General features: G+C 37.5%; 1 protein-coding gene across 1 annotated transcript in view; it reads left to right on the forward strand.

The window, feature by feature from the left end:
• Positions 1-11,512, forward strand: part of LOC104658696 — a 258,849-nt gene extending 247,337 nt beyond the window's left edge. The window contains exon 3 of the mRNA XM_010358782.2: positions 11,192-11,512. The gene's annotated coding sequence lies outside the window, so the exon portion shown is untranslated. The remainder of the gene's footprint in view (positions 1-11,191) is intronic.
• Positions 11,513-11,743: the final 231 nt, after the last annotated feature.

Here is an 11,743-nt window from a genome sequence, read left to right on the forward strand (position 1 = left end):
TTTTTTTTTTTTTTTTTTTTTTTTTTTTTGAGACAGAGTCTCACTCTGTTGCCAGGCTGGAGTGCAGTGGTATGATCTCGGCTTACTACAACCTCCGCATCCCACATTCAAGCGATTCTTTTACCTCAGCCTCCCGAGTAGCTGGCACTACAGGCGCGTGTCACCATGCCCAGCTAATTTTTGTACTTTTAGTAGAGACAGGGTTTCACAATGTTGGCCAGAATGGTCTCTAGCTCTTGACATTGTGATCTGCCTGCCTTGGCCTCCCAAAGTGCTGGGATTATAGGCGTGAGCCACCAGGCCCTGCCTCAAGTCTGTTTTATCAGAGACTGGGATTGCAACCCCTGCTTTATTTGCTTTCTGTTTGCTTAGTAAATATTCCTCCATCCCTTTATTTTGAACCTATGTGCATCTTTGCACATGAGATGGGTCTCCTGAATACAGCACACTGATGGATCTTGACTCTTTATCCAATTCTCCCATCTGTGTCTTTTAATTGGGGCATTTCGTCTGTTTACATTTAAGGTTAATATTGTTACATGTGAATTTGATCCTGTCATTATGATTCTAGCTGGTTATTTTGTCCATTAATTGATGCAGTTTCTACATAGTGTTGATGGTCTTTACAATTTGGTATGTTTTTGCAGTGGCTGGTACTAGTTTTTCCTTTCTATATATAGTGCTTCCTTCAGGAGCTCTTGTAAGTTAGGCTTGGTGGTGATAAAATCTGTCAGCATTTGCTTGTTTGTAAAGGATTTTATTTCTCCTTCCGCTTATGAAGCTTAGTTTGGCTGGATATGAAATTCTGGGTTGAAAATTCTTTTCTTTAAGAATGTTGAATATTGGCCCCTACTCTCTTCTGGCTTGTAGGGTTTCTGCAGAAAGATCTGCTCTTAGCCTGAAGTGCTCCCCGTTGTGGATAACCCAATCTTTTTCTCTGGCTGCCCTTAACATACTTCCTTCATTTCATCCTTGATGAATCTGATGACTTGTGTATGCTTCATGAAGTTCTTGTGCTGTGTTTTTCAGCTCCATCAGGTTATTTATGTTCTCCTCTAAACTGGTTATTCTAATTAGCAATTCCTCTAATCTGTTTCAAGGTTCTCAGTTTCCTCGCACTGGGTTAGAACATGCTCCTTTAGCTCAGAGCAGTTTGTTACTACCCACCTTCTGAAGTCTACTTCTGTCAGTTCGTCAAACTCATTCTCCATCCAGTTTTGTTCCCTTGCTGGTGAGGAGTTATGATCTTTTTGAGGAGAAGAGGTTTCTGGGTTTTGGAATTTTCAGCCTTTTTGTGCTGGTTTTTCCTCATCTTCATGGATTTATCTACCTTTGGTCTTTGTTGTTGGTGACTTTTGGATGGGGTTTCTGTGGACGTCCTTTTTGTTGATGTTAATGCTATTCCTTTCTCTTTGTTAGTTTTTCTTCTAACAGGCCCCTCTGCTGCAGGTCTGCTGGAGTTAGCTGGAAGTCTTCTCTAGACCCTGCTTGCATGGGTGTCACCAGTGGAGGCTGCTGAACAACAAAGATTGCTGCCTGTTTCTTCCTCTGGAAGCTTTGTCCCAGAGGGGCACCCACCAGATGCCAGCCAGAGCCCTCCTATATGAGATATCTGCTGACCCCTGCTGGGAGATGTCTCCCAGTCCAGAGGCACCGGGGTCAGTGATCCACCTAAGGAGGCAGTCTGTCCCTTAGCAGAGCTAGAACACTGTACTGGGAGATCTGCTGCTGTCTTCAGAGCCAGCAGGCAGGAACGTTTAAGTCTGCTGAAGCTGTGCCCACAGCTGCCCCTTCCCCCAGGTGCTCTGTCCCAGGGTGATGGGAGTTTTATCTATCAGCCTCTGACTGGGGCTGCTGTCTTTCTTTCAGAGATTCTCTGCCCATAGAGGAGGAATCTAGAGAGGTCTCTTTTTCCTTTTAATAAAGTGTTTTATGGAGTTTTCGGAGCATGCTCATATTCATCTCATTTGATCTTTACAACATCTCAGTGAAGTAAGTTAGTCAAGGTTCTCACTTCCATTTTTAGATAAGGGACACATGGTTCTTGGGGAGTTGAGTGGGATGGGGGCCCAAGGTTTTGACTCTAAGCCCTATGCTTTTTTTTTTTTTTTTCATTATAGTGCAATGATAGTTTAGGCCTCAGTTTCCTTACTTTAAACCAATGATAAATATACCTAGTTTGCCAACTTATCAAGTTGTAGGAATGACAAGACATTGTTGAGTTTAAAGAACTATGACTAATCAAAGCCATATGTAATTGTGAAATAATTTTCTTGCTTTCGTCAAATTCAAGGGATCGTTTTTTCCAGATCAAAAAGTCTTCCTCTACTTTCTTCAATAGAAAATGGCCAAAACTGATGCATGTGTACAGAGTTCTGGAATTCCCCATGTGACAACATTTAGGAATAAACTCTCTTAAAGAAAAAATGGAAGGTCATTAAAAAGCAACCAAATAGTAAATCCGATTTGACTTTCTACAGATACTGTGATCATATTTATTTATTTATTTATTTTATTTATTTATTTTTTATTATACTTTAAGTTCTAGGGTACATGTGCATAACGTGCAGGTTTGTTACATATGTATACTTATGCCATGTTGGTGTGCTGCACCCATCAACTCGTCAGCACCCATCAATTCATCATTTATATCATGTATAACTCCCCAATGCAATCCCTCCCTCCTCCCCCCTCCCCTGATTGGTTTGCTTGAATGTAGTTCTATTTTCTCACTCATTGATAAATATGGCCCTCTTACTTTTGAATTAGTTCTGCTATATAGGACTATGATTTTTAAGAACAGAAGTACAAAAATAAACAGATATTTTATATTCCAAAATTGGTTATGACCAGAGCCTTGTTTTCAAAATATAGAGCATAAATTAGAGAAATTTTCCAGTAAAGGACCAGAAATATGGTCTCTGTCAAGAATTATCATCTCTGCCATTGCAGAGTGTAAAAATAGCCATGAGAAATATATGAGTGAATGGGCGTGTTCCAAAAAAGCTTTATTTATGAACACTAAAATGTGAATTTCATAAAATTTTCATATGTAATGAAATACTATTTATTTTTTCAACCACTTAAAAATGGAAAAACCATTCTTATGATCATACAAAAACAGATGATGGGCTGGATTTGGCTCATGGACCATGTTCAACACCAAATTAAAGCACCAAACACTCATTGCTGCTGGAGACACTGCTCAGTTCCAGTGATTCTTGGAGCTGGAAAAGCATTTCTAGGGAGTTTTTTCTCACAACACAAATTTTCAGCACTGATGTCAGCAAAAGCAATACCTTTAAAGTAGGGGTCTAGAAGTCATCTTGTCGTAAGAAAAGTAGAAGTATTTCCTTGTCAGTAAGTTAGAGATCCTGGCTTTACTTTCAAAAGAGAAAGATTATTGAGCATAATTTGGCATAGAGCTGGCAAAATCTTGGAGCCAAGGCTTTAACAATCTCACAGGGTTTAGTGCATTTCCACTCTCGATTTCATCCTCAATAAGTTTCTGTTGAATTGGAATTCCCATGAAGTTCCTAAGTTTTTGCTTATAATGTAGAATGAAGTGAATATAGACTATAATTGTCTGTTTAGAAGAGAAAGTGTTAATGAGCCTTTTAGTAGCACTCTTTACTGCCACTTTAAAAGATTAAGAAAGACTTAAATGACAGTGAGGTTTTACAAAAGTGCTGGCAGTAGGGCAAGGTGTGCACAATATCTAAATGATTAGCTATTATGAGCATGATAATACCCATGACTAAGCTAATTTGTGGCTATAAATTGGATATTTATGGAATCTGTTAAATTATTTCAGATCTCCAGTGTGTAATTGAATCACAATGAAGTAGCTAATTATTGCTATGTCCTATTATCTAAGAAGTTCAAACCCATTCCAAACTTCTTTGACTCACAGTCAATAGCATGACATTTTAGTATCTAACTTATCTTTGTGTTTTTTATGTGTGTTACTTTCATTTGTTCAACTACATCGCAAGTTTCTTTTGGGCAGGGTCATGTTACATAAATAGAAGCAACATGATGGTTAGGAGCAGGGCTGTAAACTCAGATTGCTAGGGTTCACATTTTGCTTTGGCATTTACTAGCAATGCAATCTGGAGCACATTACGTAGTCTCTCTTTGCTCTTAGTTTATTTATTTGCAAATAGCAATAATAATAAAGGTATCTACCTGACTGAGTTGGACTGCTGGGAGAGCTGAATGAATCAATGCATGTAGGCACTCAGAGCAGTTGCTAATGCACAGTGAGCCTTAGATAAATGCCAGTTAAAAATATGCCTTTGGGTCCTAGTCTGAGGCTATAAAATCCTATTTATAAGCTGATGATTTCTCCAGTCCTAATCTTTCCAGTGAACCCCACATAAGTTATCCACTTGGAATACTTACACATCTCCACTTGGAAATCAAATACACATCTCAAAAGTACCATGCCCACAAAACTCACTTGATTTCTTTTCCACCCCAAACTTATTCTCCCTTAGTGTTTCCCATCCTGATATAAAGACCAGCTTTAGACTTCAGGCTAAAAAACAAATACAATCCCACAATCTCCATCTTTAACCTCTTTCTTTTTCACATATTTCATGTCCTCTCCATTAGCCTGTTCTGTGAGTTCTATAACATATATCTAAATCCAACTAACCCATCAGTTTGCCTGTCCTGCTAGTCTGTATCATAATGATCTCTTTCTTAGGCTATGCTTGCAGGCACCTCCTGACTGGTCTTCCTTCTGTCCACAATCCTCTACCATCGACTTCCCACACACTAGCCAGAGTGCTGCATGCATAGCACCCACACAATTCCTGGTACATGGTGAGAATTCAATACATAAACTAAAGGGATGTTTGATTGGAATATTTGGAAACTAATTTATGTATAACCATATGATAGGCACTAAAAGAATTTGATTAAAAGTGATGTAAAATTCTCAGTAGTCTCTGCCTTTTAAAATTATCGAAATAAGTAATTCCTTTACAAGTGAAATCAGAAGAAGAAAGGAATGCGTAATTTGGAAGGTTTCTTCAAACTATAAAATTCCAACTATAAGAGTCCATGATTGGTTAAAAGCCATAAGGTTAAGAATGTGACAGATAATTCAACCTATTCCCAAATTTTTTTACGGGAATATTCTTGAAAAAGTACTGGATTGGGAAGCTTTTGTTTAACAAACTCTGCATTTGTACCAGAAAGGTTAATTTGTGAGTCCTGCACTTATACCGAACATATATACTTTATATTCATGCAGTTTGTCAGGACATATTATTTCATAAAAAAGAAAAGAAAAACACCTTCCTTAATTAGATCTTTCAGAAGTTAAGGTAGAAAAACAATTTGTGTCAAATTATGAATTTCCAAATATTTTCTTTCGCAGTACTGCTCTAGCCTATAAATCTTTTATTCAATTATCTTTTTAAAAGTTAAAGTGTTCAGTATAATTTTTTAATTGTGAAGTTTTCATTTTTATGTATTTATTTTTAAGATGATGTTTAAGTGTTTAGAGGCTTAGACCTAGGATGTTTTAAATATTAAGCCCTGATTCCTCTCATTTCTCTGTAGTGAATTTTGACCAGACTGAGACATATACTGCAAAGGATAGTTGCCAGAAATAACACCCAAAGGTATATTTTAAGCTGGCATTTATTGATGGCTAGAGAACAACGGGATTGTTAGGTCATAGCATGCTGCTGAAGGCTGATAGGTCTATATCTCTTCCTGGGACACTTTCAGTTTGCAGCCCCTCTCCTATCTATCCCATTTTTTCTTCAGTGCCAGAGAGAGGTACATGATTTTTGTATCCAGAAAATTCAGAGACCCTTTTCTCTTGACTATAAGTAAGGAGACTATGAGTAGACATGGGGAAAAATGAAAATTAAATGAAGAAAGAATGGAAAAAGAGAAGGAGAAGATGATGGCCAGAAGAGGAAAGAAAAAGAAAAGGAAGAAAGAAAATAGATTAACTCTCAACTTCTGAAAAATATAGATAAAACGAATTATATGTTTGTGTGTATATACATATATGTGTGGTGTCTGTGTGTGTGTGTGCACACACAAGTAGCCTACCTCTGTCTGCCTAGAGACCTTGAAACAATGCCATACCTATAGCAAAGCATACACCTAGAACCCAGATGCTCTTGATCTGTAATCATAATCTCCACTAAAAGGAATCAGATCTAGGGCTTCTTGGAGAGACAGCTGCTTGTGGAATTTGGGAAGGAAAGAACAAGATAAGTCTGGAACATTTTGTGACAGAAAGTAAGAAGATGTTCAAGGAATGACAGACCCATGTCAAAAGAACATAGAACCAGCTTGAAGAGACTTCCACTGGACAGATTTGAGAACTATTTCAGCATCAGAATATAACAACACAATAATAATTGCAATAATTACAGTCCATTATATAAAATAAGAATTCACAAGTCCATTCTTACATTAACTTTCAAAACACACAAATAGATAAGTGAAAGCTGCTTTTCTTGACAGTAGAGTGCCAACCAATTAATGTAGAAGAAATGGTGGATGCTAAAACTGGTGGATAAAATTTTGACAAGAACTGTTGTATTTGCATAGGCTTAAAGTATCCCAAACAAATTCTTAATTAATCACAAAGACAAAAAAACTTTTCAGTGGAAAAAGTGCTGTATACCAAAGTAAGTTTCGTTACTACTGGGCCCATGAACATCAAATATTTCCAGATATGATCAAGAGAAGGACAAGCCATCACTTCCACAGAAGTGTTGCCAAAGTCAATCACCTGAATTTAATCATGAGGAAACATCAACCAAACCTAAAGCAAGAAGCATTCTATGAAGTAATTGACAAGTACCCTTCAAAATTGTCAAGGTCAAAAAGGATTAAAAGACAGAGGAAAGCTTCCAGATGTAAGGAAATTAAAGAGATTTGACAACTAAATAAAATATATGTTCCTCGGTTGGATCCTCAACCTAAGGAAAAAAATGACTGTAAAGAACATTATTGGAACAACTGAAAAAATTTGCATATGAATTGTGGATTGATATCTTAGTATCTGTGGGCTGCAGAACCAGATACCATATTCTGGGTCGTTTAAACAACAGAAATTTATTTTTTCACAATTCTGGAGGCTAAAAGTCTAAGATTAGAGTGTCGCATGGTTGTTTTCTGAGGAGGGCTCTTCCTTTGGGTTACAGACAGCCACCATCTTGCTGTGTGCTCACATGACCTCTTCTTTGTATGCACAGGCGCACACACACACACACACACACACACACACACACACACACACGAGGAGAGAGAAAGAGAGAGCAAGAGCAAGAGAGAGTCCTGGTTCACCAATCTCATTGGACGAGGGCCTCATCCTCATAATCTCATCTAAGCCTAATAACCTCCCAAAGGCCCCATGTCCAAACACCATCACATTGAGGGTTAGTACTTCAACATATGAATCTGTGTGGGGGACACAAGCATTCAGTACATAATCTTCAGGTATCAAAGTTAAGTTTCTTGATTGTGATAACTTTGCAGGCGTTCTGTAAGAGAATGTCCTTGCTCTTAAGAAAATCACCCTAACATTTTTAGGGTTAAAGAAACATATTGACTCCAGGTTACTATCAAATGGTTCAGAAAGAAATGTACATATACATACACAAATAGAAAAAAAATTAGGCAAAATGTAAATACTTGTAGAATCTGGGTAATGAGTGTAATGGGATTTCCTTGTACATCAAACTAAAAGATACAAAAAATTTTATTCAAAAGGATTCTTGGAGCTCCAAGGTAGATTCTTATTATCCTTCATTAATCAACCTATTACTACTTATCCAGGGAGTTAGCAAGCTTTCTCCATTTTACTTAATCTTCTTTCTGAAAATGGTGATTAATCTTCTGGCTTTCAAAAAATAAAAATCTGAAAGTCCTCAGGTTCTCAGCATCTGTAACATTAGTTTAACATGAGTAATGCAACATTTTTATAAGATATAATTTAACAGAAAAAATACAAAGTCCTGTATTTGAATTTTAAAAAATCAATTGTTTTGGAACAAAATTAAAGATAGCTAAGAACTGCTCACCTGAAAAATCAGAGTTGATAAACAAATGCAATATAAAATATTAAAACGTATATGTATTGTACATGTGAATGTACATACATGTAATTGTATATGTGAATGTAATTAAACTTAGTAACAATTTTTGGATCTTCTTTTAAAGGCATCAGTTAGTACTTAACAATATTTCTTTTATTATTATTATTTTTATTTTTTATTATACTTGAAGTTCTAGGGTACATGTGCATAATGTGCAGGTTTGTTACATATGTATACTTGTGCCATGTTGGTGTGCTGCACCCATCAACTCGTCAGCACCCATCAATTCATCATTTATATCAGGTATAACTCCCAATGCAATCCCTCCCCCCTTCCCCCTCCGCATGATAGGCCCCGATGTGTGATGTTCCCCTTCCCAAGTCCAAGTGATCTCATTGTTCAGTTCCCACCTATGAGTGAGGACATGCGGTGTTTGGTTTTCTGTTCTTGTGATAGTTTGCTAAGAATGATGGTTTCCAGCTGCATCCATGTCCCTACAAAGGACGCAAACTCATCCTTTTTTATGGCTGCATAATATTCCATGGTGTATATGTGCCACATTTTCTTAATCCAGTCTGTCCCAGATGGACATTTGGGTTGATTCCAAGTCTTTGCTATTGTGAATAATGCCGCAATAAACATACGTGTGCATGTGTCTTTATAGCAGCATGATTTATAATCCTTTGGGTATATACCCAGTAGTGGGATGGCTGGGTCCTATGGTACATCTAGTTCTAGATCCTTGAGAAATTGCCATACTGTTTTCCATAATGGTTGAACTAGTTTACAATCCTACCAACAGTGTAAAAGTGTTCCTATTTCTCCACATCCTCTCCAACACCTGTTGTTTCCTGACTTTTTAATGATTGCAATTCTAACTGGTGTGAGATGATCTCATTGTGGTTTTGATTTGCATTTCTCTGATGGCGAGTGATGATGAGCATTTTTTCATGTGTCTGTTGGCTGTATGAATGTCTTCTTTTGAGAAATGTCTGTTCATATCCTTTGCCCACTTTTTGATGGGGTTGTTTGTTTTTTTCTTGTAAATTTGTTTGAGTTCTTTGTAGATTCTGGATATTAGCCCTTTGTCAGATAAGTAGGTTGCAAAACTTTTCTCCCATTCTGTAGGTTGCCTGTTCACTCTGATGGTAGTTTCTTTTGCTGTGCAGAAGCTCTTTAGTTTAATTAGGTCCTATTTGTCAATTTTGGCTTTTGCTGCCATTCCTTTTGGTGTTTTAGACATGAAGTCCTTGCCCATGACTATGTCCTGACTGGTACTACCTAGGTTTTCTTCTAGGGTTTTTATGGTATTAGGTCTGACATTTAAGTCTCTAATCCATCTTGAATTAATCTTCATATAAGGAGTAAGGAAAGGATCCAGTTTCAGCTTTCTACTTATGGCTAGCCAATTTTCCCAGCACCATTTATTAAATAGCGAATCCTTTCCCCATTTCTTGTTTCTCTCAGGTTTGTCAAAGATCAGATGGCTGTAGATGTGTGGTATTATTTCTGAGGACTCTGTTCTGTTCCATTGGTCTATATCTCTGTTTTGGTACCGGTACCATGCTGTTTTGATTACTGTAGCCTTGTAGTATAGTTTGAAGTCAGGTAGCGTGACGCCTCCAGCTTTGTCCTTGTTTAGTCTTAATGTGATTATTCACATATTTCCATTTTCCTTGAAAATGTAATTCTTAATAAAGCACCTTTCTTCCAAAATATAAACATTTTTTTCTCTTTCTGTAGAAAACAATAACATACAACAATAGGGGCTTACTTTCACCTTTTTTCAAAATCTTAATGACTTAAAAAATTCCGTAGGTTTATTTTCTATGCGTTTTCAAAATACGTGAACTTGAAATAACAAGAATATATGTATTCACATTTTCTATTTCACATAAATGTTTTGGGTCTTAAAAGCATAGAATATATGTATTAAATGAAATATTTGTATGAGTGACAGATAATCATGTTTATGCCCACACATGGTGGACTACTTGAAAAGATTGATTCCTCCCTAGGAGAAGAAATGAATGATCATTCTAGATTTTCCCTTAAGTCAATAGTTGCAAATACAATTCTCCCTTGTATTGTCCTGAGGGCCTGAATGCTATGCACTCAGTGCAGGGTTAGCTATTGAGGAGGTTTGGCAAATAGTGAGCTACTTTTTGAATTTAGTGTTGAAAATGATCTCATCTACCCCGAATATGGCCTATAGTTGCATTCCTCTCCAAATCTCCTTGCAACAGACAGAGTTTTATTTCATGGGTTTGAGACCTTGGGGAGTTAAATACAGAAGGAGACGCAGTGAAAATTAGACACGGGGGAGGGTATCCACAAATGGCAGGATGGGTGGATGTGACAATAGTGTGAAGTGTGTGAACAGCAAAAGGACAATTCAGAATGTCCAGGCTGGCCAGGAGGAACCCAGTGAAGAAAAGTGGAGGTGGAATTTGTGCAGGGTTTGCCCTACTAAAGGGCTTGTGGAACAGAGACACCCCACATCCAGCAACCTTTTTGCTTTCATGAATCATGTAGTCAGATGCTACCACTCATGAAGCATTGGCGCCGTTGTAAATACATTGCCTACTGTGCATGATGCTTTGCTAAAACATCATGTGCCTCGCAGAAGTAGTATTTTATCTTTAAAATGCCTGTCCTATCAACTTTTTCTCTTTAAACTTCCTATCACATCTTAAAATTTTTGCTACCATCTTTATTAGGCATAAATATCAAAGTTATACCTGCCTTATAAAAATATTGAACAGTTGTTCTTGGCTTTTAATACCCGGAGACAATTTAAAGAGCATCAGGACTATCTGGTCTTGTTTTTGCTTGTCAAATCATAATTGTATAAATTTATGAGATGTAATGTGATATTTTGATGTCTACATACAATATGGGATGATTAAATCAAGCTAATTAACATATCTAGCACCTCATTTACTTGTCCTTTTTTATGGTGAGACATTTAAAATTTATCCTGTTATTATTTTGAAATACTATATACAAGACATTCTTCTTGACTATAGTCACCACGCTATGCAATAGATCTCAAACCCCGTTTCGCCTGTCTATCTGAAACTATGTAACCCATTTTCCTTCTATTTTTGCAGATACTTCTCCCCTGGACCTTGTTCCCAGGCTCCGTCTGAAGCTGAACACTCTGCATGATCTCCCTGCCACCGCAGCAAGCTATGAAGTTCATTACACATGCAGGTAGCAGACAGTACAGCTCTGCTTCCCTTTCTGAGCACCTAGGGTAGCCTGCAATTATTCAGTGTGCCAGCCTGTTTCCAAGCCTACAATGTATAGTCCCTCTAGTACATACTCATTTTTTTTTCTCAGAGAGCCAAGTAGAGACATAGGCAGTTTTCTTCTCAAAATGTGCCAGAAATTCCAAAACAATCTCAAGGCATTAAAGGCTATGTGCAGAACAGCAGTTGTAGAGTCCCTCCTTTGCAGAACCTTGTACTTCAGCCTACCAGCATTTCCTTGCTGCTTCTCTTCTTGACCCTCATCCTCTTGCACAGACCACTGGATTTTACTGCACTCACATACTTGTGTACTTCTTTCTAACAGCTGACTGAAATCCTTCCTACATTTTCAGGGTAGTGGGGAGAAAGTTTTTCTCAGGAAACATTGTAGGGAAGCTGGCAGGCGACAGT

Source organism: Rhinopithecus roxellana, chromosome 14, assembly GCF_007565055.1.
Source record: "Rhinopithecus roxellana isolate Shanxi Qingling chromosome 14, ASM756505v1, whole genome shotgun sequence".
Classification (NCBI taxonomy): domain Eukaryota; kingdom Metazoa; phylum Chordata; class Mammalia; order Primates; family Cercopithecidae; genus Rhinopithecus; species Rhinopithecus roxellana.